Below are 27,903 nucleotides of genomic sequence, written 5' to 3' on the forward strand. Positions count from 1 at the left end.
AAATGGATCTGGTTTTGTGCCAGTAACTTTTGGAGTGGTTTATTAAATAGCAGCAGATAACTGAAATAGAATTTGGGTACTGGAAGAAGAGCGTGCTATAATAAATTCTAAACTATACGGCATTGATTTTGCGAGCAGGTATCAGGCAGAAGCCTGGCAATATTCAAGAAGGTTGCCAGTGAGGGCGTGAAGGTATGAAGAAGGTATTGGCAGAAACTGTCACCTGCAGTAACATGGAAAGTAGGAAATACACCTAATGGACTCCATGGCATTGGTAAGGAGATTTCTAGGCAGTGTTGAAGGTACTGTGTGGTTTCTTCTAGTTGCTTATAATAAAATGTGAGAGGAGAGAAATGAATGAACTGTTCAGTTTTAAAGGAAGATTTAGAGGAAATATGGAGGCTCCAGATATTCTTTATAGCCCGCAGGTTCTCAAAGTAAGAAACAGCCTATGGCAAAGATAAATTTCAGGATGCCATCAGGAAAAAATAAAGCCAATAATATGACTAGTAAAACCCCTTGTTAAGACCTCAGAAATATTTAAGTCAGAACAGCAAAGACCTTTTTCATTTGATAAAATGTCTTCCAATGGTCTTAAGTATAGGCCTTGCACATCCTCTCCATTAAACAATAGGATTTCTAAGTATCTCAAGGGCGTTGTTCTATAGCTTCAAAGATGACTTGGGAAGAAAAGGGCCTATTCTGAAAAGACTTGTGGGTATACTTTTGTCTAATGGTGTGGATTATAAATTGATATGTAAGAAACCCACAGTTTTTAAAATAATACAACAGTGAATAGGCGGGCCTCAGGTTGCCTATAGAAGCTTCCATGGGTCTGCCCACCTCTATCTCTAAGGTCCACATCATCCACACCATCCCCATGCCTGTGGCTGAGGGTCAGAGGCTCAGTGGAAATACCCTAGTGCTCCTCAAAGGGGTGCAGCTTCCTTACTTTTATTATTAAAAAAACCAAAAAGATAATAAACATTCAGCTCTCTACTTGTGTGCAGTGACTGACTCTCATTTAGCTTGATTTTCCCAATTTATTCATATCAATTAATTGGATAATGAGTCACCAGCAGTCTTTAGGTTTTGCAGAACCATTATCCTCATTTCCTAATTTACTTCGAGGGAAATGATGTATGTAAACATTTTCTGAAATATTAGGAGTATATCCATTTTTCGACACACATAAATTATTTTTTTTCACTTCAACTCCCATCTCAAAATATGCAAAAGTGTTTTGTAAAATCCTTTTAGGACTTTTGTCTATTTATAGCTCCCCTTCCGCCATCCTTAACACTGTTTTGATGTGCTCTTTCTAAGATGCAAATCTGATTCCCTCATCTTACTTCCTGGCTTAAAAGCCTTCATTGGCTTCCCATTACCTTCAGGGTAAGGATTCTAAATGTCTTCCCTCCTCTGTGCCCTGCCCAGGTCTGTCCAGCACTTAATACCCAATTCCAAACTTCTGGCATTTTTCCCACCTGCATTTTCTCCTGTCTTCCTATGTGTTACACAAGTAGGTACCATTTTTTGGATAGCTTTTTGCCATGTGTTGTGGCACAGCCTTCTCTTGAGCCCAACTTCTTACCAGTTCCTGATACTTCTTCTTCTACCTTTCACAGTAGTCTAGGTATCCCTCTTGTGAGATCCTCTCTCAGAATTGGCTCTCACTCGTCCCATCTGTCCCATTTAACAGGGAAGGCTTTGAGGACAGGGACTGCCTTTCATTTGTAAACGCTCAAAGCTCCAAGGATTGCCAGGCATATAAGAGGCTCTCAGCATCTTTTCTGATTGAATAGAAGGAACATATGAATTGTTCTAAAGAAGTGTGTAGATGTTCACAAGTGAAAAGACATTCATCTTTTAGAGAGGGGAGGGAACTGTCTGTCTCCTTACTTTTGGAGAAATCTTCAAGTCATCAAGCTTCAAATATTTCAGTGTAAGAGCTTTTAGGAGGAAACCTCCTATTGGAGCCCAGAAAGCTGCAAATGGTGATAGGGCTACAAGAGAAAGATTGTCTTTTCAGATGATCATATGGGATGAACACTGCTCCTGGTAGAGGGGCACAAAATTACTGTCACTTTGATTCTTTTTCAGTGAAAATTCATTAATTTAATATATAATATTTTGTATTTAAAATTTTTTTAACATTTATTCATTTTTGAGAGATGGAGAGAGACAGAGCACGAGCAGGGAAGGGGCAGAGAGGCAGAGGAAGACACAGAATCCGAAGCAGGCTCCAGGCTCTGAGCTGTCAGCACAGAGCCTGATGCAGGGCTCGAACCCACGGACCGTGAGATCATGACCTGAGCCAAAGTCAGACACTTAACAGACTGAGCCCACCCAGGAGCCCCAACATATAATTTTCTGAGCACTGACTATGTGCCTGGCACCAGGGATTCAAGAATGAACAAGATTGGGGCGCCTGGGTGGCGCAGTCAGTTAAGCGTCCGACTTCAGCCAGGTCACGATCTCGCGGTCCGTGAGTTCGAGCCCCGCGTCGGGCTCTGGGCTGATGGCTCAGAACCTGGAGTCTGTTTCCGATTCTGTGTCTCCCTCTCTCTCTGCCCCTCCCCTGTTCATGCTCTGTCTCTCTCTGTCCCAAAAATAAATAAACGTTGGAAAAAAAAAATTAAAAAAAAAAAAAAAAAGGAATGAACAAGATATGTGTGATCTATTCTCACCAAATTAAAATGCGTCATAGGAGACAAACATAAACAAATCCACAAACAGGTGATGACTAAATCCCAGTCAGCTGAGCTAAAGACCATGAAGGGGACGCAGAGTGCTTTATGAGGCTGCACACTGTAGATTTTGTGGAAACATTAGCTACATTTGTTCATTCAAGGAAATGTTCAATGCAATTTAACTTGATCTGTGGAGGCAGTAAAAGCTTCCCCAGGAAGTCTAAGAGTTTAGGGATAGTGGGTAGGCAAAATGAATTCAGGAACTGCACGCACAGAAGCCTTGCAAGAGAAAAAAATGGAAAGAAGGCAATTATCGTCAGTCTGCGGTGAACAAGGAGTACTAGTAGCCGGAGGAGAGGGGGGCATGGTCTGGATGACACTCCTTGTAACCCCTTGCTGAACAAGTTCTGCTGTTTTGAACTTTTGTTGTCTTTGCAACAAAGTCTTACAAATTTAATCCATAGAGGAAATAGAAAGCCTCTGAAGATACCAGACAGGTGAGTTTGAAGTTCATATTTATGTTCATTTAGTAGTATCATTCTATTGTGTGGAGAATAGTTTGAAATGGAGAAGCTGTGGATATGGGCAAGTCATGAGAGAAAATTTATCTAGGCAAAACCTGTGAACACTGCCATGGGCGAACAATGACAAACTTTCTGTCCCGGCTTCCTCAGTGATTTTCTGTATGGTTCTTACACTAGAGGCAATTCAATAGCTGGGTGCCAAACACCAGAGCCCTGTGGGGGCAGGTGGATACATCTTACAGTTGGGTTTCTTGGCTACATCCTTTATCCGCCAGGCCCTGGTATTGTTCAGAAGGGAGGATATCACAGGAACAAGGGCCATGTCAGTGAGCTGACTCAGCCACACATAAACAGCCATTTGGAGATTCTTGAATTGATGGTATCTACAAATAAAAAGGTGTTAATAATCAAGTCAAATTCTACCTTGGACAATTAGATTGCGAGACAGGGAAACCAAAGGCACCCCATGAAATAAAAACATGTAAGGAGTGATTGGGCAGGGCTGTCATGAATGTTCTCCAAGACCACTGACTCCAAACACGTTAACGCCAAGCCCCCTCATTCCAGGACACGAGTGACTTATGGAGGACACTGAGTGCTCGTCCTTGTTCAGCCAGTTCCTGATGCCTGAGAGGACATGGACAGCGGATCATCATCCTCAATTAAAACTCCAGATCCCAAGCAAAGATGAGACTCATGCTCCTTTTCCTTTCCAAGTCTCCCAGATGCTCTATGTCTGTTATCTCTAGTCTTCAATAAACTCTGTTCTCACTTCCTCCTGGCTCGCATTTGATTTACTTCCTGTGCAAAGCTAAGGGCCCTCCTGGCTGGTCCTGTGGGATCCCCTCTGGGTCCTCGGTCCTGGCCTGCCTACGGCAGTTTGACTTAAATAGCTCTAAGGGGCTGTCCCATCCTGCTAAAACCTTGGCAACTGAGTGGAAAGGAGTATCACTGAATGACCCCTGCTCATTGCAAACATCTAAGAGAGGAGTATAAGCTTTTTAATTTCCTGAATGACAGGGTCCTTATTCATCTTTGTGTTCCCAGCACCTAGAAATGTCTGGCACTTAGTAAGTCCTTAATAAATAGAAAGCCTTATAACATAGTTAAGAGCTTGGGTTTTACAGTCAAATGAGGGTTCAAGTCCTGAATCCACTGCTTCTCAGTAGTTTCTGGGGCAGGTTAATTAACCTTTCTGAACCTCAAATTTGTATCAGCAAGATAATAATTAAATGTTATATTCTTAGCTCATCACCTAGCAAATATGAAGGACCTAATATCTATTAGCTCTTGTTATTAATGTTTATTGAATGTATGAATGAATTCATGATGAGACAATTAAACCATTCATGAACCTGGTGATGGAAAGGGCAAAACGTGCTAAACTTAGGGGCTGACCATATTTACTAGGTTTTTCAGTGTCCACAGTTGTTCTGTTTCTGGAATAATATTTGATGTTTTTAACACATTAATTTACATAATAATATATTTTTTGTGGGTATCAGGATAGAGCATGGATGGAAACTCAAGCATGTGTCTACAGCCTTCTATAGTCTGGTTGAGGAGCCAAACTTCTGCTGCTTCAATCCAGATATGGGTTACTGGTGCAGCCCTGGCTTTGAGACAATGGAGTGAGACCTAACCTGGTCTTGGTGGTCCAATCAGGTAGGAAAGGCATTCAGCCAGCATAAATTATGAATTGCGAGAGACACTGATGATGGGTCTGAGTGCACGTCTACCAGAAATGAAAGTATTTCAAAATTACATACAAATAGACTTATGTAACCTGGGTTATTTTCTACTTTGCAGAGAAGCAATTAAAGCTTAGAGTTCCTAAGAGATGAGCAAGCATTAAGTTAGAGATTATTACAAAATTTTTACATCTAAGTAGTTTCCAAGGATGGATTTTAGAGCACCTGTGTACATTGCATTATATTTTGCGTCTGATTTTCCATAGGTTTCTAAAACTGTACATTTTTAACAGACTAATGTAAATAAAATAAAGTGACCCATAATCCCATCATTTTAACATAACCTTGGCCAATATTGGCATTTTGGTATATTTCTCTTTTAAGTTTGTTTTCTAGCTACTCTTTTTATTTACTTGTAGGCAAGGCACACATAAATGTTTATATCCTATCTTTCTACTTAGCATTTATTGCAAAGATTTCTCACGCTATTTCATAGTAATAAGCATCATTTGATTTTGATTTTTATAAAAACTATTCCCACTAAAAATGTATATGGTGTCAAATAATTTTATTTATTTTTTCATTTTACTTATTTATTTTAGAGAGAGCGTGTGTAAGGAAGAGAGGCAGAAGGAAAGAGAGAAAGAGTCCCAAGCAGGCTCCGCACTGTCAGCACAGAGCCCAATGTGGGGCTTGATCCCATGACCCTGGGATCATGACCCGAGCTGAAATCAAGGGTCCGATCCTCAACCAACTGAGCCACCCAGGGGCCCACCAAGTATTTTTTAATTAGATTTATAGCTTACACAAGTTTAAGTTCTAAAGCCAGTATACAAGTAAAAAACTACGTTTACATGAATTATTCTTGGAACTTACTTACAGGACTTCAAAGCGAGCATACTAAACACTAACTCTTCCTCAGTCAATACTTTTCAACAACCCTCAATTAATTCTTCAATTTCTTCCCCAAGGATGTTGACAAAATCACACCTCTTATTTACCTAATTATGGAAATATTTTAAGTTATATTCACAGGGAAAATCTTAAAAACATGCACATGTATTTTGCATAAGTTTCCATGCAACAACATTGATTATTTCAGGTGTGATTACATATATCGCCAGAAGCAAAGGATCACTGAGAGAAATGGCTGGTAGAACTTCCGGTGTTATTCAAATATCTTTCCCCTACCCCCTGCCCCTGGAAAGTTGCAGTCGATTTTGTGTGACTTAAACAGAAGTAACTATGCAACTCCGTCATGGAAAATACTGCCTACCTTGCCACCTCCTCTCCCTATCCAAATCCCAGTTGTGACCTTCACTGAATCTTTTTTAATGTGTAGCCCTGTTATTTAAGGCCCCAACATTCATTTAATAGATATTCAAGGGTCTAACAACGAATTGAACAATTCAGTATGCCTTTCACATAGCATTTTCTGTACATGCAATGAATGGCTTCCATAATGAATAATAATAATGACTATAATAATAACACAAAACTCCTGAGGCATTATTCTGCATCAGGTTCTGGATTGATCACTTTACATGCATTATTTTCCACCTTCTTCACAATGACCATGTGAGGTAAATACTATTATGAGAGGTTAGTAACTTGTTAAGTCAATACCATGGAGCTAATAGCTGATAGAGATGAGTTGATAATTCTGGGTCTGTATAACTTCCAAGAGCAGTATGCTGACCATTGTTATTAATATCACTTTACACTTTGATAATATGCTAATACTTCTAGTTCTTTTTAAAATCTTTTTTATTTTTTAGTGAGATATAATTGACATGTAACATAGTATTAATTTTAGTTGTACGATGCAATGATTGGACATATGTATATATTGTGAAATAATCACACTAGTTTAGTTAACATCCATAACCAAACCTAATTACAATTGTTTTCAGTTTTTTCCATGTGATGGGAACTTTTAAGATCTACTCTCTCAGCAACTTTCAAGTATACAGTACAGTATTTTAACTCTAGTCCTCATTCTGCACATGATATCTCCAGGACTTCTTTATCTTGTAACGGGAAGTTTGTACTTTTGACCACCCTCGGCCTTTTGCCCACCCATCTGGCGCCCACCTTTGGCAACCAACAATTTGCTCTATGTATGTATGAGTTCGTTTTTTTTAGATTCCACATATAAATGAGCTCACACAGTATTTGTCCTTCTCTGACTTATTTCACTTAGCATGATTCATCCATCCAATAGATACCTCCATTTCTTGATTCATTTTTTTTCTTTTTTTTTGGTATGGACTCCTTGCTACTGAATCTGAAAAATTTAACTTGTTTATATTTCTAGGGTACCCAACTTGCCCAGGTTTGTCTGGGACTTTTTCATCATTCCAGGAAACTCATCAGTCCAGGGCAAACTGCCTCTTGGAATTATCTGGTCCACACTCTAAGTTATTTGAATAGTTCTTCTAATTGTAAACTTATGGTTGCTAATTATTAACTAATAATTGTTTGGGTAAGAACTTAAAATATGCTTACCACCCTATTTTTCCATAAACATCAGACTGTACTTCTTGCTTTCTATGCAACATGAAAAAATTAGTACTCCTGCATTCCCCTTCTCTTTTCTTCTTCCCATCCATTTCCAGATTGCTGCCAGCTGTGTGGCATGTACTTTCTGTATCAGAGACCTGATATTCAGTATATGTTCTTCATCCAGAAATTGAGTCAAAAAATTCAAAACTTGTAAAATGGCATTCGAGACCTTATGATTAAGTAAATAATACTCATTTTTATTCAAGTAGGTCATTGGACACCTAGAAAAGGAAATACCACTACTGCTAAGTCTGTGTCATAACTGCTAAGTTATGGGAGTTTTTCCTTAAAGTGGTTTGTTTCTTGAAGCATCAAAATCAAGTGAAAAGTCATCTTCTCTGTGCGTCAATTTCTCAGTTTGAGCTACATTTCCATTTGTTTCATTTGGAAAATTATTTTATTGCTCAAAGTTTTGTTTTCGTTTTGTGTGGAATTCCTACATGTCTTTCTTGTTCTTTATTGGAAAAAGAAGCACACACCTTTGTCCGGTTATCGCTAGTATCTTGCAGCTTCTCAAACAATCCATCTGCTGAACTGAATCCATCCTGTTCTTCCTTCCTGCGGGATCCTGCCCCCCCCCCCCCCGCCTCCTTCCTGTTCCCGTTGTGCCGGTTGTGCCCCTGGTGTGCCCTCAGCTTCCTGGAAGTGTGTTTTGAAGTTCTTCTAGATTGGTTCCTACTGTTTGTTTCTTTACTTTGCATTTTGTCTGCACAATTTCATCTTTCATTTTGCTAAACTTTATCTTTAGGTAACATTTCAGAACATGTACACAGAGGTAAAAATCTCTCATTTCTTGACTAGCTTCAAATGTTTATTTTCACCCCTCCCTGTACTTGACAGTTTGAATAAGAATGAAATCTAAATTCAAAAACATTTTCCCCAAGATCTTCAAAGACTGTACTTCATCACTGCTGATATCATCAATATAATCATTCCTTTTAGAAGAGCTTTGTTTCTGCTGCCTTCTCACCCCGCCACCTGATCTTATTTTCATCTAATGTAATTTTCCTGGTTTATCTCACGATGTTTACGTTTTTTAATATTTTTTAAATGTCTCTTTGCTTAACGAGCTTGAAGAGGATATACATACACATAGACATGCACACATGCTCACACATGTATGATTTCTTTCTGTCAACTAGGATAAAATGTTCGGTGAAGTTTTCCTTTAGCGAGATCTAGTTTCAGAAGACTATTCTCATGCATGGCTTCAGACAGTGTTCTAAATTTAATCTATGCCTCCATCTTCTATTCTCTCATCTATGCACCCTGTGGGTTTATCATATACTCGTATTTCAACACATATTTTATGACTGTAACACTACAACTGGCAAGGTGCTCTATTTTTCTTCCCTTTATGTACCATACTTTTGAAAAGCATTTGGAAGGATACTAATCATTCAACTTCTCATGACATTTTTGATGAGTGATATAAAGCAAGTAAAAAGAGATGTCTTTCAAATGGAGAGGTAGGAGATGTATGTGTGTGTGTGTGTGTGTGTATGAATGTTTTAATACGATTTCTCCCACACCCTTCCCCACAGCCTCACAATTTTCCTAGAGTAATGACATGGATATAAAGGCTCTCCTAGATGTAGCAATTTTAAGAGAATTCTTACATTGTGAGATTGGAATGGCCTGGAGCAATGCCTTTATTTCCTTGTCAAATCTCATAAACTGAAAAGGTATTAAAGAAATGGTGTTGGGGACTTTGAGAGAAGAGTGTCTTCTTTTTTGATTCTCTTTCTTCCTATTCCCACAACGCTGTCCTGGTGGGCATGAGACTGCCAAAGGGATTGGTCTTTGAAGAGCCAAATAAGTGATATTCCCCTTGCAAAGACACGCTTGAGGTAGATGCTCTGAGAGACTACACGGCTTTCTCACGGTCAGGAGGCTTGGCCATTCTGCTCTCTTAGAATTCAGGGTTAGCACAAAATTTCTCTGAGAGAATGGGATAGAAAATGTGGCGGTAGCTCTCCTGATGTGAGGAGAAATCTGATACATTAAACAATGATAATAATAATAATAACTAATAGAAATAATAACAGTAATAATAATAATCCTTAACTCCACGGAACACTTCCTGTGTGCCAGAAACAATGCTAAATACTTCACAGCTATCATTTTACATAACTTTTATAAGAATATTATGGGGTTAATGGCTATTATGGTCCCCACAGAAAAAATGTAGTTTAGAGACGTCAACGTACTTGCCCAGGGCCACAGATAACAAGTAAGGTAGCAGTGATTCAAATGGAGTCACTGAACCACAGAACCTGAGCTCATAAGCCTACTGTGTCATTCACAAATACTTACTACTAATTATCCAATTAGTTCACAGGACACTTATGTTAGAAAAATATTTTTAATAAAAAGATTTACGCCAGGAATTAGAGGTCCAAGTCATAAGATTATGACCGCTACTTTCCTCAGAAAGCCAACAAAACAAAACTTTCCTCAGAGTCATTTTGATGTAAAATCTAGCAATATCTGTTACTCCTCCAACCTTTGAATATCTTAACAAGCAAGAGTGCTTTTAGGCATTTTTACTTTTGGAGATCTCCCCCCCCCCCCCGCCCCACCAATCATATTAAATGTATTCTAATGTATTCACATCCTAGGCTCAATTTAACTTCTATATAAAAAATAAGAAGTGAATCAAGGAAAAGTTGAACAACAAGCTGAGTAGTTGACATGTTACATTTCATAGACATTTAATTAATTTTCATTTTCTTCAGAGGGTTGTTTGGTTTTTTTTTTTTAGCTATAATTTCCATGGGTTTTTTTTAGATGCAAATACTTTTAGACACCTTTGCATAGCTCACAGGATTGAATCAATGAGAAGAGGCAAAAGCAAGCACTTTTATTGGAGGGGGGGGGCAGGGTTTGGGATTGAGCGGGACAGGTGATAGCCTGCTATCCTTACAAGGGCACCAGGCCTGTCCATTCCTAGCTAGAGCTTTAAGAAAGTCAACTTAATCTCTTAGGGGCTCAGTTCCTGTGCTTAAAGAAAAAGGCAGATACAGCACTCAGATTATTACAATGATAGTTACATTGATAATGTAAAAGTATTTTTGTATGCAAAAAAGTATGTAATGAGGGCTTATTATAACGCATTAGGTGCTGCTCTAATGTTGGGATGCACCAGCTCTCCATGGTGGCGAGTGGATGAGGACTACAAAGAGCCTGCCCTCTTGGACATTATCTTGAGGGGAGGAAACATCAGTCAGCACTGTATGCACATTCAGGCGGTAATAAGGCCGAGGAATAAAAGTGAAGTCAATGAAAGGGACAGAGAATGAGTGAATGAAGTCTTTCTTTCAGAGAGATGGTCATAGAAGTCTTCTTTAAGAAGGTGACATTTGAGTAGAGAATAGTTCGTCAAACCATGTGTGCCTGACATTTCCTAGAGGACAGGGAAGGACATTAAGATTGGAAGTAGTAAGAGGGGTATTGTGGCAGCATGACACAGACATGACACAGATGTTTCTAGAACTTCATGCCATTTTTCTAACTCCCCAGGCTGGCTCTGTTCTGAGTGCTTAGGAACTAAAATAGCACAGAATCCCATTTGGTGTCCATATTCTCCTCAAGAAATGTGTTAGAAAATTACAGAATTACAGTCCTGTGCAAAAGAGTTTTTTTTTTTTTTTAAAAGTTTACCTGATGCAAATTCAAGTCTGTGAATTTACAGTAAATGCCAATCTAAGTTTGCAGTAAATTATTACGGAAGCCATAAAGTAGCACATAATAAGACTAAAAAAAGACACGAAGTGATGATTTAATTTACCTCTACCATACAGTGGTGTCGTAGATAAGTGTCACCAACCCTATTTCATGGATGACGCCCAAGGCCACATGGATATTAACTGAAAGACACTGAGTTGTGATCTTGGCCCTACCCCAGCACAGAGTGTTCAACCTTGCACCTTAACCGCTTTTCAAAGCATACACTTTGGTTTTATAGGCAGACTTTTAAAAAATTGAACATCATTATGAGTGTGGGTCACTTATCCCTAGAGGCAACCAGGATAAGGTTCCCTAAGAGAATCTAAAAAATGCGTTGGCTAATAAATGTCTGTGTGACAGCTCCAGCCAGTGAATGAACAGAGGGGCCAGAGATACAGGAAGAAAGGGCCTAGGTCCTTAAGGAGCCAAGAGAAGATGGAAAATCCAGCAACAACAAAAAGTCACACATGAATAAATATCCAGAGGATTTCTCTTCTCATGCCCCTTAGGGAAATTCTAGCTTTAACTCCTGAACTTTATCATGAGCTTTGGCACGGAAAGAAAAAGAGAAGCTAGATGGTTTACCCTGGAGAGAGAGGGGAAGGGATAACCCGTGGTTCTTAATCCATGAGAATTACCCCGGGAACTGTGAAGGATCCTGATGTTCCTGCAACACTGTAGGCACGTCAGGACATCTGTGTGGGTCTAAGGAACCCATATTTTTAAAGTACCTCTATATATTTCCAATTTGCAGCTATGTTGGGGAAAAACTGGGCAAACAAAAGAAAAACAAACAGTATAAGAAAAGGGAAAGAGGGCAGACAGGTAGAGTGAAAGACCTTGTGGGTTAGGCTTAGGAAATTTTAAGGATTCAGCAAATACAGTGACCAAAAGAAAGAATTTAGGAAAGCATCTGTCATCCGTAAGGATGATCTTGAGAATTGCAGAGCTGGAGAGGAAGGAATTTGGAGATGTTTGGCTCTTCAGTAATAACATATTCCCTCTCCTGAATCCAAAACCTCCAGTAGTTTTTCAAGAATCTAAGTAAAAATCAAAATGGTTTTCAAGGTTTTTTTTCCCCTAAAAGATTGCTTTTTTTTTTTAATACCATGCAGAGAATACATGATGCCTCACTTATTTGGGGGTCTCAGTAGTTTGAGGGGGTGAATAACAATGCACTAAAAATAGTTATGTAGAGGTCCATTTGCCTCTGATTATATGAATATAAATGATTAAGAAGAAGAAGAATGATAATCACAGATAGAATGATTGAGCAGTAAGCTTGCCAATATTCTTCCATTAAATGTATTAAGTAATATGTCCCGATAACGATATTTCTGCTTTCAAATGAGAAAATGAAGCAGAGAGAGATTAAAAAAAAAAATCTCCAGGTTATACAGTTAAAAAACAGTAGAGCCTAAATTCAAGTCCAGACAGTTTTATTCCCAGGAACTGCTTTTAAACACCAAGCTCTCTGCCATGAAAGAAAGAGAACCATGGTAACTCAGGAAGAGAGCATTATTGAGGGTGGATAGGAGCCATTAAAAAAAACAAAGTTCAGAGGCCTGCAAGGGAATGGGTTTGAAGAGTAGGAGAATCAGGAGCTAGGAGGCAGCAAGGATCAGCAGAACAGAAAAGGGCAATACAATGGAAGGCTACATGCAGTGGCTGGGTCTCAGTCATTTATAAATCAGGAGGAATTCATACACCAAACAAAGAAATTGAAAGTTGCTTTGCCACTATCATGAGTCATTCATTCCATCAATTTCTGATAATGAAATAGTGACCTTGGATCCAAGGAGTTTAGTAATTTAAAAAGAGAACATGGGAGGCCCCTGGGTGGCTCAGTCGGTTGAGCTCCTGACTCTTGATTTCGGCTCAGGTCATGATCTCACGGTTTGTGAGTTTGAGCCCCGTGTCCGACTCTGCCCTGACAGCTTGGGTCCTGCTTGGTTTTCTCTCTCTTCCTCTCTCTCTGCCCCTCTCTTGATCATGTTCTCTCCCTCTCTCTCAAAAGAAATAAACAAAACAAAAATAAATGAAAAAAAAAGAGAACATGAACTATAACATACTATAGAAATGAAGTGAGAGAGAAGTTTAGAGAATGCTGCTCAGCCTTCTTTAATAAAATGAACACAGCAGATAAAACCAGATGTGCTATATTATATTATCAGTAACACTCTTGGTTTATTAAAAAAGAAGATAAATGCTTTATTACAATCTTGAAATTATTTATAGGATAATTAAAAGTGTGCATTACATTGAGTTCCTTTTGAAATTAACTTAGGTATCATCTTATTTCCAAGTGGGTTAAGTCTCCAAATAAAATGAATCAAAAAATATATATTCATGTATATAATGAGCAATGAAAAATGAATAATGAAGTAAATTCTGACTCACGACATCAGTTACCGTGTTTGTAAAATCATGTGGCTGATAGTTCTTTCTCTGCTCTCAAATGCTATTAGTTTATGTTTGTTTTATCAGTATCTTTTCTCTTCATTATATACAACTTGAAATATCATGAGCCACAGATAAACAAAACATGAGCCAATAAGCAGTCAGATGCCTTTTTATTTTAAGGAGGCAATGTTTGATTTCCAAATTTTATTCCAGGTGCTTCTGAGGTTTTGCACATTTTATATTTCATTTTCATTGTTTTAACACATAAGTACAAAATGCAATGAACAGCAACATGTGTACTTCAATGGCAACAAACTAACTTGCTCACCAGGTTAACCAGACAGTCGGCTGTCCTTGGCTAAATTGCCTCACCGCATTCTTGCACATGTATTTGAACTATTTGTTGAGTCACCGGTAGGCTGCTTACACTTCTGCCGGCCTCTGTCTCCTCAGGTAACGCTGTCCACAGGAGGGCGCCATTCAGCACTGTTCATCCCTGCTCTCGGAAATGCTCACGGGGCTCAGGTGCTTGGCCTCCATGCTGGTGCCTCTCCTCGCATGTGGCCTGGGCACAGTAAAAGTGAGAGCGCTGACCACCACAACACCACAATGCTGCCCTGTGGAGAGTTTCTGCACTTGTTCTTGTTTTAAGGGCTTCCTGTATGATTTTTATTGTACTAAACACAGGAGTCCATAAAGAATATTTGTTGTGACTGGGCGTTAGGAGCAGCGAGACCTGTAATTGAATTCCCACCTTCCTACAAATAGATTCTGTGACCTTGGGGAGCTTACATAACCTCTTCTGCACAACAGGGATAACAGCAATGTTTCAATATTTCCAAAGGCAGTTAAAGTACCTAGCACAGGGCTTGGCACATAGGGGGCATTGGAGAAATGCAGTAAACAGCTGCATGTACTATTATTATGACTTAGGAGTTTAAATGGAGAGGTGAAAAATTAGGTATGATATCCTCATTATCCCCAAATCGAGTCAGAGGTGGCATTAGCTTCTAATGGTTGAGGAAGCTGTAAGATCAAGACTATTTCCTTCTATGAGAAGGTACGACCATAAGGAGCCTCTTCTGTGATCAGCATTCATCAGGTTTTTATGGGAGCACAGGGTCCAATTTGAGGCCCTTTGTTGGAGGCAGGATGGAGAAAATTTGGGGAGAGCTCAAAAGAGATTGACTAAAAATGATTAGTTTAGAAAATGGGTCCTTTGAGGAAAAGCTAAAGAGATTTTGGTTATTTCTCATGAAGAAAAGTATCATGGGAGGTGGGGAGAGGGGTGGGGAAAATATGAATGCAGTGAATTTTATTTAAATTTTTATTTAAATCATTAGGCACAAAAACTGCACTTTAAAATGTAGTTCTTATGAAAAGCCAACTCCTGTAAACTCATGTTGTTTACAACGCAGAGAGATGCCTAAATGCCGAGTTTTTTTCTCAGAAGATATGCGTTATACATTTTAAAGCAGTAATTTTTTTTTTCACATTCCTCTTGCAGTTACAAAGAAAATGGGGTGGGTTTTTTTTTCTTTTTTGAGAAATTATTAAAATCAACTGAAACAGAGACTTTTAAATTCTTTGGGAGGAAAGGCAAGTTATGTCTTAATTCAGAGGTAGTTTTCCCCTGGTGTTTTAAGATGTATTAACAGCCGTCTCCCAAAATAAGGCATCCAAAATATTTACTTAACCAAAAACAACAAGCTTTATATATTAGGTGTACATTTGTTTTTGTCAGCAAATGACTTCTTTAATTACTTCTTAGCAAAATAAGTTATGTATATTTATTATTTAAGTCACACTTGGGAATTATGCTTTTTAAGAAACAAAATAAAATAGACATCATTTAGTCAGGTCAGTGGAGAAAAAGTTGAAATATTCAGCTGCATGTTGTATTCTTGATCTCCTTTTTCTTTTTATTCCTGTCCTGGGAAAACAGGAGCCTCTTTGTTTTTTTTTAGTTCCTAAATGTTTTCTCAATTTAGAACAAATTAGTTCAATGAAAGTAAACATTCTTCCTACACCTGTGAAAGAGCTACTGCTGCTAAAAATTAGATCATTGCTTTAAAGATCTGGATTGAATTCAGGTGTTTAAACACCTTTTCCTAGTCGACTGTATAAGTTCCTTTCAAATCTGATCAACAAATGCTCGTCTCAAATGGTTCATTCTCAGTCGTGAGGCGCATTCTTCTTGATTTCGGAGACGTGTGTTCCATTTTCCTCTCCCAGTCAGTTCTGCTCACGAGGGAGCGTTAGCAAGAAAGAAAGGAGCTGGGGATAGTGGGAGGTGCCTGAATACATATTAGAGTATTTTTCGTAAAAGGTATATAAATACATGATACTTTGTAATTCCAGGTCGAAGAGAATAATCTGTTTTGACTCCTTTTAGATAGAAACTGGTTTTGCATGGGTCTCAGTTATTTTTAAAGAAGAAAAATGGGGCACCTGGGTGGCTCAGTCAGTTAAGTGTCCCACTTTGGCTCAGGTCATGATTTCGCGGTTCATGAGTTGGAGCCCCGTGTCGGGTTCTGTGCTAACACTTCAGAGCCTGGAGTCTGCTTAGGATTCTGTGTTTCCCTCTCTCTCTGCCCCTCCCCATCTACTGCTCTCTTTCTCAAAAGTAAATAAACATGAAAAAAATTTAAGAAACTAACAAGAAAAATCAACACAATCTCAAATCATTATATGATTTTTTAAAATCAACATTTTAATTCACCCCAAGCTTTGACAATATGATAGTAAGTTTTTGTTGAGTGGATTCCAGTGAAAGTAAGAAAAATGGAAACTTACAATCAAAAGTTTAACTAGATCTTAGAGTCATCTTTTCATACCTTTTAACATGTTAGAGGGAGGGACTGCCCTAGGCTCTCTGTGAGCAAGTGATCTGGCAAAGGTAAGGGTTCACAGTCCGTTGCAGCTACTTAGTGGGTAGGGCAGGTGTGATAGCTCAGAGTGGTGGCAATTCACTGAGTGTTATTATTCCTACACCCAACACCATTGCCCGGGAACAGACTGCAAGCTGTGTAATCATTTTCTCATTAGATTTGAAAGAAAATAGGGGATGCACTACCTTGTCTGCGACACCGGTAATGAATTTTTGTGGTTGACCAAAGGAGGCTTATACAAGCCCCTTGGTATTAACTTCTAAAAAGCTTAGGTGGTACTTTCTCCCAGAGACCCAAGATAGGGTCTAATTTGGGCCTGAATGTTCTGGTACTTTCGTCTCATCTCTGTGTTGGGGAGCTGAAACTGCTCTTTGAAGAACAAGCCTTAACTTCTTGTTAATGCTGCAAATGCCCATGGAGCTTTAAAACCACCTGCCACTGTAGAGGCTTTTAGCAATTGAGTCAGGTGTTAAAAAAAAAAAGCAATTGAAGTCTGCCATTTCTGGTATCTACCCACACAGTGGAAGCTATTATAAATTCATAGAAACATAAATAAAACCATCCCCTTGAAGTAAATAATTAAAGGTGGATTATGATTTGAAACCTCCTAAACCATACAGGTGGCACATTTGCAAATTAATATATTGGGCTGACTTTGGTAAATTCCACAAAATAAATGAGAACCAGATTTTCAATGAGGTGAGGCTGTGTAGTGTATTAGTTGGGGTTCTCCAGAGAAACAGAACCAGTAGGAGATTATAGATATAGATAGATATGGATATATATAGATAGATATATATGACATAGATTAGATATGTAGATATAGATATATAGATATAGATAGACATAGATATAGGTTAGATATAGATACAGATATAGGTACATGTAGATATGGATAGGTATAGGTATAGATATAGATATAGATATAGATATAGATATAGATATAGATATAGATATAGATATAGATATAGATATATAGATCTAGAAAGAGAATTATGAGGAATTGGCTCACACAATCATAGGGATTGAGAAGTCCTACAATCTGCCATCTGCATGCTGGAGACCTAGGAAAGCAAGTGATGTCATTTAGTCCAAATTCAGAGGCCTGAGAACTAAGGAGACCAATGGTATGAATCCCAGTATAAGGACAAGAAACAGATGCCCCAGCTCGACAGGCAGAGAGGAAGCGAAAGGAGTAAATTCTTCCTTTCTCTGCTTTTTTGTTCTATTGAAGCCCTTGGCAGATTGGAATATGCCCGCCCACACTGGGGGGGGGACAATCTACTTCACTGAGCCCACTTGTTCAAATGCTAATCTCATCAGGAAACACTGTCACAGACACACCCAGAAATAATGTTTACTATGGGCACCCATTGGCTCAGTTGAGTTGACACCCCATATAGTAGGAAAATTAGTCACCTCATGTAGTAGGAAAACTGACGTTAAGGATGGAATCTTCAACAGGAGAGAAAAGAAGATTCCTACCTTAGTGTTTACAAGTGTTTCATAAAAATGTAGAGAATCTTCAAGGCAACTGAGTAAAGTCTCTAAGTGCAATGAGTGTTAATTATATTTTTTGCCATGTTAAATGCTGTTACATTTAAAATTAGAGTATTTATTATTAGGATAATTTATTATTAGCCTTATTTGATTTTACTGTCAGCCCTTCCCTTCCCCTAATTTTTCTCCTCACATGTACTATCCAATCAACGAACCTGTATTTACTGAATACTTGTACCTCTGAACATAAGGAATTTCTCATTTAAGTATTTGACGTTTAAGTCCATAAAAAGACCATTAAAAGTTCACCAATATTGTGATGTATTTGTGAGGCATATATTGTGGAGCACTTATCAGTAGTACATACATGTTTCCTCTAATTTCTCACAAATGAGTTATCATAGCCACGCAAAAGGAAGAAGATTCTTGAGTGTATGGTTTTAGAAACTTTATCCTTTCCCAATGTTAATGAAGAAGACTGCTCTATAAGACAGGATCAAAATATGACAAATTTCTATTAGATTTTTATTTTAAAATTCTTTATATTTTTATTACACTTCAGATGATTTGAAAGAAATATTCCCCTTTCATACTTTTGTTTTCTTATTTGACGTTAAAGAATTTTTTCATCATTGATTCTATTGTTTCAAGCCTGGAGCCATTTAAATTAATTTTTATATACTGTACTCAGTTTAGTAAAATATTTAGTGTTTTTATAATGATGTAAACCATTAGGCTGTAATTACACTAACCTGGTACAGAGACTAATAGTTCCGTTGGAATACAACAGTGATGCATGATGGCCTTATTAATATAATAGTCCTGAAACACTAAGAATATTAAAAAAATTAATCATTGTTACAGTCTGTATTTAGTTACAGCTTATAAAGAAAACTACTTAGAATTTTACTGCTGTTCTTACAGCCTCTTGGAGAGGCCCTAAACAATTTCAGTAAAGGTTCAGAAAGTTTTGAGCATGGCTTCAAAACACCTTGATGATCGGGCTGCAATTTAGTGAATTTTAAAGCATCAATAATGTTACAAATAGGAGCCAGGCTACTTGAGAAATGACTTAGTGTTGATCTATTCCTTCAAATATATCACCTCACGGCTGCTAGATGGCTATAATAAGGCAGATGGATATCAGTAGGAGCTGAAATCTACACCCTACCTTGTTCACTATCTCCCATTAGATTCTAAGCTTTGATGAGGTCAGGCTACTTTCTATGTCTTCTTCACTGGGAGCATGAAATACATGGAAGGGGCTTAATGAAACATGGGTTATATGAATAAATGTTCAGAATCCAATACATTAATCAGGCCATGCTTTTAGTATGAACACTGTATACTCACTGTCTTCCACTCCCTTTCTTGCTTCCTACCTCTTTGGCTCTGCTGACCCAGACACCTTAATTTTCCCCTTTCTCTTGACATCTTCCAAGCCAGAGGGTGAAAATGGTAAAACTCTGACTTACATTTTGGATATTGAGGGAAGTATGCACATCCATTTTACTTTATTAGAACTCTGTGCTGGAGTGCTAACATTCTTGAAGCTATTAATAAAGTGGAACTTTGGTTCTTAGTAGTAATTTTAAGTAGTTTTTGCAGGTGGCCAAATTCGACTCACTAGATAGCCTGCTATCTTGCTAAACTATCTGTCAATTGCATAGTTTTTGGACTTGTTAGCACCAACACCTCAGTGCAGATGACCCACCTGCTTCTCTCAAAGTCTCCTTCTTCTTATCTAACCCTCTTGTCCTGCCTTCCTATTTGTGACTGAACTCACTATGTTTTAGTTTTGACAATTTTAGCCCACAGGATTAGGGAGGATCTATTTTTCTTATTTCTCCCCTTTGCACTATTGTATACAGCAACTAGTGCCTTTTCTGATTTTAGCTCTCAGTGCTCAAAAATGTTGACTGACTGCGTCTCTGAGTTTTGACTAGGGTTCTAAATGGGAAAATTAGACCTTGAGGATTTGGAGTTTAAATAGCCTGGATCCACCAGCTATTGTATTGAGCATCTATCTAAATTAACTTCTCTAGAATCACTGTATAAAATCCATCTAGTAACTACTTGTAGCAAACAATAAATGTAAAATAAAACATCATAAGATAGCAAAAGCCTCATTATTACCTCAAAGACACCTGATAGGAGGGCGTTACTGGCAAGGATAGGTAGGCTGGATGATTTACTGGAGAATAGCCTGCTCATAGGTATATGAGAAACCTATGTTTAATTATTCAAACGCAGACTATTGAGTCACTGCTGTGAATAAGATGCAAATTTGCTGGTGATTAAAGATACATAATGATGAATCTGACAGTGATCTCATCATCAAGGACCCTCCATCTAGAGGAGGGAGGGGGTATATTCATTAGTATAAAAATGTGTACAGTGTGAGAAGTGAAGCCCATTAAATGATAGCAGTTGCCTTGAGGTAAAACAGAAATTCGGGACTGGACAGAATTTAAAATCTCCCCTTAACCTCCCCATCATGTGGCTATCCAGCCTTGACTTAAAAATCACAGGAGATAGGAAGTATGCTGCCTCCCCCAAGGCAGCCTCTTCCAATTTTAGGTCTTAGCGTTCATATCTGTCTTCCTACGATTTCCACTCCGGATCCTACTTTAATTTACAGGATCCATCCAAGGTTAAATCTAACTTACTCTTCTGACAATTCCCAAAATGTTTGACAACAGTGATGATAATATGGCTAATATTGATTGAGCAAAGAAAACAAAGACATTGTTTAAAGCCTTTATATGTCTTCATTCATATAAGTTTCACAATAACTCATGAAATAAAAATCATTTTTACTGCCATTTCACAGATGAAGACATGGAGACACAAGGAGCTTTAAGTGACTTGCCCAGTATTGCCCACCCCCCCCTCCCCCCCAGTGAGTTCTGGGGCAGAGATTTGAAGCCAGGCATGTGGCTTCAGAGCTTACATTGCCTCCCTTCCTTCCAAGTTATTTTTCAAAAGAAATCTCCCTCATTTTTCTATGGCATGTTTTTAATTCCTGCATTATGCTATTCCCATTAACAAAGGTGTTTTTTTCCCCTATGTAATTTTAACTTTAAAGGTGTAGTTTAAAATTTAAAGACTAATCTTTACATAAGTTGCTTTAGAAAGTTCCACAATGTGTTTAAAATACAAAAGTTTCTCTTTGAAGCTATGATTAACTACATACCATACTTTTGGATGAAGCCAGGGTGCTGATCAATATTTAATAATGATTTCATGGTAAATGGGTGGGTATGCTCATTAGAACAGTGAGAAAAAGATGCATTTTAATGGCGAATTAACAAATGGAGCTGGAGGGCAGGGGATATTTGCTTTAGAGATTTGCTGAAATTTAAAATAAGGTGTCTTAAATATAGCATTCCATGCATTTCTTTTAAATGACAAATTGTGTCCTAGATCTAAAAGTGTTAACCATTATTATGATGGATGTGATCTGAGATGAGGGCTGAACAGCTTAAATAAATTAACATTGTGAAAACATGGCTCAAAACAATTTGGAATGGCTTCAGCTTTTAATTCATTCAGAAACAAGATGTATTTCCTATGTTCTTAAATTCAGTAGCATAATTAAAAGTCTAGAATTTTAAGTAAAACTTTTGGTAAGTCCTCTACTCTTTTTTTTTCTCCTTTCTTTTCCATGGAATAAAGTTAGATCTCCTTCAAGATCTCCTTCCCCTTGGCTACAAATTCAACCTTGAAAAAAATCTCCTTAGATCTAAAGAAGATCTCCATTGGTCAAAAAAAAAAAAAAAAAAAAGAAGTAACTACTGTAATACTGTGGCAAACTGAAAAGAGCACGCTTGATCAGCCATCACTATACAGTACAGTAGCATGTGCTAATTAAACAACAGTTGATCTGAAAACAAAATTCACATTCCATGTTAAACCACAAAGACAGGGAAAGGAGAGTTTCGAAGTTTACAGACCACTGAGAGCCTGAATTAGCATCTATTAATTTGCAGATAAGTACAACCTCATTAGAATAGAGAACTCTGAAGACAAAAGGAATCTAACTGGCCCTGAGCTGCAACCAGAAAGAAAATAGATCTTCACCCCAAGATCAGATTGCTATTTTTAAATGCTGGAGTTTTATAACAGATGTGAAATGAAAGACGATTTACTTTATCTTCATTTTGTTCTAAGTGAAATAAAGTGAATAAATTACTTTCATGTGCTATATTTGTTGTGTCAAAACAAAAATTAAAACATAGAGATTAACTTTCTAATAGCAAGTCATTCTAGAGATCACTTTTTAAAGTTTATGTTTTATTGTTGAGACAGAGAGAGAAGGAGAGGGAGGGGCAGATAGGGAGAGAGAGAATCCCAAGCAGGCTCCACACTGTCAGCACAGAGCCTGACGTGGCATTTGAACTCATGAACCTTGAGATCATGACGTTAGCAGAAATCGAGAGTTGGAAACTTAACCGACTGAGCCACCTAGGGATCATTTTTTTAAATCTAAGCATATATATCTACCAAGATCTTATAATCTGTTATTTTTAGTTATTTTATTTGTGCCAAGTTTATTTTATTTAAAATACAATTATGGTTATTTTGTTTACAGTCAAATAAGTTTAGAAAGAACTACATGGATGTTAGTATAATTCATTACAAAGGTTTAAGGACTTTCTGGGTGTCAAGGAAGTATGACATGTCAGAAAGAGTTCAGGGATTATGTGGACTGTGGTTCAAATAATACACTCATGAGTGTGCAGTTGTGGAAAGCCACAATCCTCTGAAGCCTCAGTTTCCTCGTCTGTAAAATAGGGAAAATCACATTAGCATAACATAGATGTTTGAATAAATGTAAGATGATTCGTCACCTGGTGTTACCAATTTTACATGGTAACTATGCCAGAGGCTGGAACAGAATAAATAGGTGAAGATCTTATTTCATTTATGGGAAGAAGAGTGAGAGGAGTGAAGAAACATCTTGGCCAAGGAAAATAAGCTGCAACTTCTCTCAGGCAGGAGAAGGTCACCAGTTCTTTCCCACCTCCCTAGCCTCTAACCATGATAGTGTGGAGAAAGAGGAATGGCAGACTTTTGCAGTGAGGGAGCAGGCTCTGGGATAAACCTTCCCTCCAGGCTTCTGGGAAGAAAAGAGGTCAAAGATTGATGAATTCCACTTGGACTCTGTTATGGGCTGATCATATCCCTTCAAAATTCTATGTTGAAGCCCTAATTTCTAGTATCTTAGAATGTAACTGTATTTGGAGAGAGGGCCTTTAATAAGTGATTTCAGTTAAAATTAGGGTGGCCTTAACCTAATCTGATTGGTGTCCTGTTAGGACAAGGAAATAAAGACTCACAGTGACACCATGGGTGCATGTGCACAGAAGAAAGACCAGATGAGGACACAGTGGGAAGGCAGCCATCTGTAAGCTAAGGAAAGAAGCCTGGGAACCTCAGAACCAAGCTTTCCAACACTTTGATAGCGGACATCTAGCCTCTAGAACTGTGAAAAAACAATTTCTGTTGTTCAAGCCACGTAGTGTGTAGTGTAATGTTATGGCAGCCTGCCAAACAAAGACTCCAAGTATTGCTACCTCTCTTCAGCACACTTGAAACTTCACCCACTAGCATAATGCAACGCAAAATAAATTTGATCCTTGACTGTGACCAATGCATGAGGAAGAGTGGAATGAGAGGGAATGGAGAAATGAAGAAACTGTCTATTAACCTAGGAAGTAAGGGAAGGTCTTCTGGAGGAAATCATGCCTCAATTAAGTCGTGATGGAAGAATAAGTTTTAGCCCCATCAGTAACTATGGGAATGTCTTTATAGACAGAGCTACCTGAATGAACTCAGAAATAAAGGCAAGAAAAACATGATATTTGACTAACAAAACTATCTGTAATTTGATATTAATAGAGAGGATAGCATGAGACAGGAATGACAGGAGAGCCTGGAAAAAAAGCAGAGGCAGTTGCTGTAGGGTTTTCTTCTAAGCTACAGGAGGCTGTATCTGCGTTTTCAGCCAGAGACACAGGTGGTTCAGGTGTCTTAGAGCTCTCTGGCTGCCATATTAGAATGGATTCAGAGTGGGCATGGTTAGAAGAGGATGAGTTAGGCATTTATTGCAATCAGGCACACTAATGAGGCCTCAGTTGGGCAGTGATGACACCTGTGGACTGGAGGTCATGGATTTCAGCCACGTTTCCAGAGGAGACTGGAGAACCTGCTGATTCACTGGATGTAGTTCAGGAGCTGTGAGGCTGGATCCTGCCACTGACAGAAGAAAATGTTAAAAGGAAAAGTTGCTTCTTATTTTTGGAGCCAATACGCTGAGTTCTCCATTTCTTTCTTTCTTTTTATTTTGTTAAATTAGGTATGTTTTTTCCAGATATTTAAAACTTTATTCTGTCATGTAATATATCCAAATTTCCTTAAACTTTGTCATCTACAAACTTGATAAGCATGCTTTCTAGGTCTTCATTCAAATTATTGAGTGAGAGAAGGCTGCATATACACTGATCTGTTTCATATTGCCTTAGCCCTTTGGAGTTGATACTGATTCAATAGTATAAACTTTGTGGATATAAACCAATTAACTATAGTATTTTCCAGCCCATATTTTCCTTTCCTATCAATGTCTTGATGAAATCCAGGTTAACTGTGCCTTTGGTAATCCTCTCTTCACCCCTCCAACTCCCACCATTCCTAAAAAACCTTAGTAATCTGATGATCTTATTTACAAAAGAAATTGTTCATATACTGTACTATATCTTATAAACAACTGTGAAAGGGGCGCCTGGGTGGCGCAGTCGGTTAAGCGTCCCACTTCAGCCAGGTCACGATCTCGCGGTCCGTAAGTTCGAGCCCCGCGTCAGGCTCTGGGCTGATGGCTCAGAGCCTGGAGCCTGTTTCCGATTCTGTGTCTCCCTCTCTCTCTGCCCCTCCCCCGTTCATGCTCTGTCTCTCTCTGTCCCAAAAATAAATAAACGTTGAAAAAAAAAAGTGTAAACAACTGTGAAAAACATATTTATGTCTAGTCTATATGTGAAAAGATTGTTAGGAATCATGTCCATTTAAGTAACTATAAACTGATGGAAAGGTATTTATATCTTTATGATTAGCGTTTAAACACACAGGGCAAGAGTTCCATTTGAAAAAATATCACAACTATCTCTATATGATTAATTCTGTAATTATGTGTGAAGTAGGTTTTCCATTGAATAGGTCAGGACTTCTTAAAAAACAGTCTAGTCTTGTGAACCAATAAAGTACAAAAGTTATTATGCCTTCATTTAGAATGTAATTTTTCTAAAAACCAAATGGCTTATAAATTTATAAAGTAGCAGAAACTAAAACAAGCCTATTAATTTCACGTTTTTATTTCAAATTTGTGTACCTACTAGATTCTTCATGACGTATGAGAAGATACGTCTTCTTGGGCAAAGAGGTCACTTTAGAACAGTGATTTCCCTTCCATGGGACGTCTCATAAGGTCTGGAGACATTTTGGTTGTCATGACTGGGTGGAGGTGGTACCGGTACCTGGTGGATAAAGCCTAGGGACGCTGCCTAACATCCTGTGATGCATACAATACCTTCCAACAATAAAGAACTACCTGACCTACAATGTCAATCTTGTGGATATTGAGAAACCCCACTTTAGAGGTGCCTGATTATTGTGCACTGCTTTCTGGGGCGTAGCACTAATAACCACATCTATGCTACCCTAATATAAGTTTTCTTAAAAATAAGTTACTAGAGGGGCACCTGGGTGGCGCAGTCGGTTAAGCGTCCGACTTCAGCCAGGTCACGATCTCGCGGTCCGTGAGTTCGAGCCCCGCGTCGGGCTCTGGGCTGATGGCTCGGAGCCTGGAGCCTGTTTCTGATTCTGTGTCTCCCTCTCTCTCTGCCCCTCCCCCGTTCATGCTCTGTCTCTCTCTGTCCCAAAAATAAATAAACGTTGAAAAAAAAAAATTAAAAAAAAAAAAATAAGTTACTAGAGGTGCCTGGGTGGCTCAGTCGGTTAAGTGTCTGACTGCAGCTCAGGTCATGTTCTTGTGGTTCATGGGTTTGAGTCCTGCATGGGGCTCTGTGCTGACAGCTAGGATCATGGAGCCTGCTTCAGATTCTGTGTCTCCCTCTCTCTCTGCCCCTCCTCCACTCATGCTCTCTCTCTCTCTCTCTCTCTCTGTCTCTCTCTCATAAACATTAAAAAAAAAGTTACTGACCTATAGCCCAAAATACCTGCTACCCGATTGCTTTCCAATGGGAATGCCTATTACATTAAAGGCTGTACTATAGTTTTCTACTAAGCCTTTTTAATTCAGTCTTACAATCATTTTTCTTAAAAATGCTTTAGTATCAATTCAATAAATTCCTCCATCCATTAGTTCTTCTTCAATTGATAATTTAAATTTTCCATTATTATTGTATTGTTAGAACTAACAAAACCCAACTGCTCTAATCCCACCCCAATCTGTGCCTTTTTTTTGGTTGTTGTTGTTTTTGTCCAAACTTAGTCCTAAATCAGGTTTCCCAGAAGCAACCCATGGAATGCAGATTCCTGTGCAAATGATTTATTGAGGAAGTGCTCTTTGGAGAAACTAGCAAAGTAGGTGTTGGAAAAGAACAGGGGAAAAGGGAAGTAGCCCAGAAAAGAGGCAATTTCAGGACAAGTGCTGCAGAGGGTTGCTTCTGTGTCTTCTGGTAGTGGCATCTCTGAAGTGGAAGCTATGCATTGTCACCCTAGTGCAATGGCAGAGCGCTGGGCTCTCATCTGCCCTCACAGACTGGTCATTAGCTAAGAGCCTCCTTCGTGGTTATGAATTCCCAGCACTCCTGCTCTCTGTGCCTGTGGGCAATGCTACTCCCTTGGCATGAGAAGTCCCCTAAAAGAAGAAAGGGAAAACACAGGGAAGGTAGGAGGGAGGTACCTAAAAATTGTAAGAAGGTACAGGGGAGATCTGGGAGGGCCACTGACAGTGCTTCCTCCATCCTGAAGTAACCATATGGTGATAAGGCTGACCAACACGGGGGTGTTGAGTACTTTCCCTGTGGGACAGATATCTCTATAAAGGTTCAGACTCACAAGGGTAATAGTTTCCTAGAAAAGTTAGCTTAAATTTTACTGCATGACTCACTGTCACTTTATAATAATTGCATTTTGTATCCTAGTTTTAATATGAATGTCACATTTCCCATTTCTCTTCTTATATGTTCTTAATCACAATAACCATAACTTCTGTACTTCAGTGGGATTAGCATTCCCCCATGAACTAGAACTATTAAATCGTTAACAGTCCCTCTATGATTTTTCTACTTGACTTGTTATGACATGTTAGTAATTTCATCAGTTTAGGTATTGTGAAATGTTATAATTTATACTGCTGGGCTTCAAACACAATGCGTCGATAAAGCAAACTGTCCACTGAAAATAAAATATTAAATAAGTTAATACCACATGAATTATTCTATATTACTTATTTTTTCATTAAAAATTTTCCTTTTATTGATTGTATAGAAATCATGAAGATATCCTAGATGCTTTTTGTAAGATATATTTCTGATTTTCATGTAAACGCTTCCTTATTGCTCTGACCAGTACTTGCTTCAAATATTACATAAGTCAAAAATTAACTTACAAGCCATGTACATTTCAACTTTGATTCTATCACTGGTAAGAGCTTACATCTGGGAAACATAAAGTGATTGGTTTTTGTAATCATGCAAAGCTCCAAATGGCTAGATTCCAAGTCCACTTCTATTTGAGGCCATAGACAAAAAAGGGTTTTTCTTTTTTACCCAGAGTTCTCTTCTCTCCATCTCTACTTGGAGACTGAATTGTTCTATCCTGGATTTATCTCTCTTTTATAGAACTTTTCTGAGAGTGAGGAAAAAGAGTAACTGCCACCATTTTGAAT

Source organism: Leopardus geoffroyi, chromosome C1, assembly GCF_018350155.1.
Source record: "Leopardus geoffroyi isolate Oge1 chromosome C1, O.geoffroyi_Oge1_pat1.0, whole genome shotgun sequence".
Taxonomy (NCBI): Eukaryota; Metazoa; Chordata; class Mammalia; order Carnivora; family Felidae; genus Leopardus; species Leopardus geoffroyi.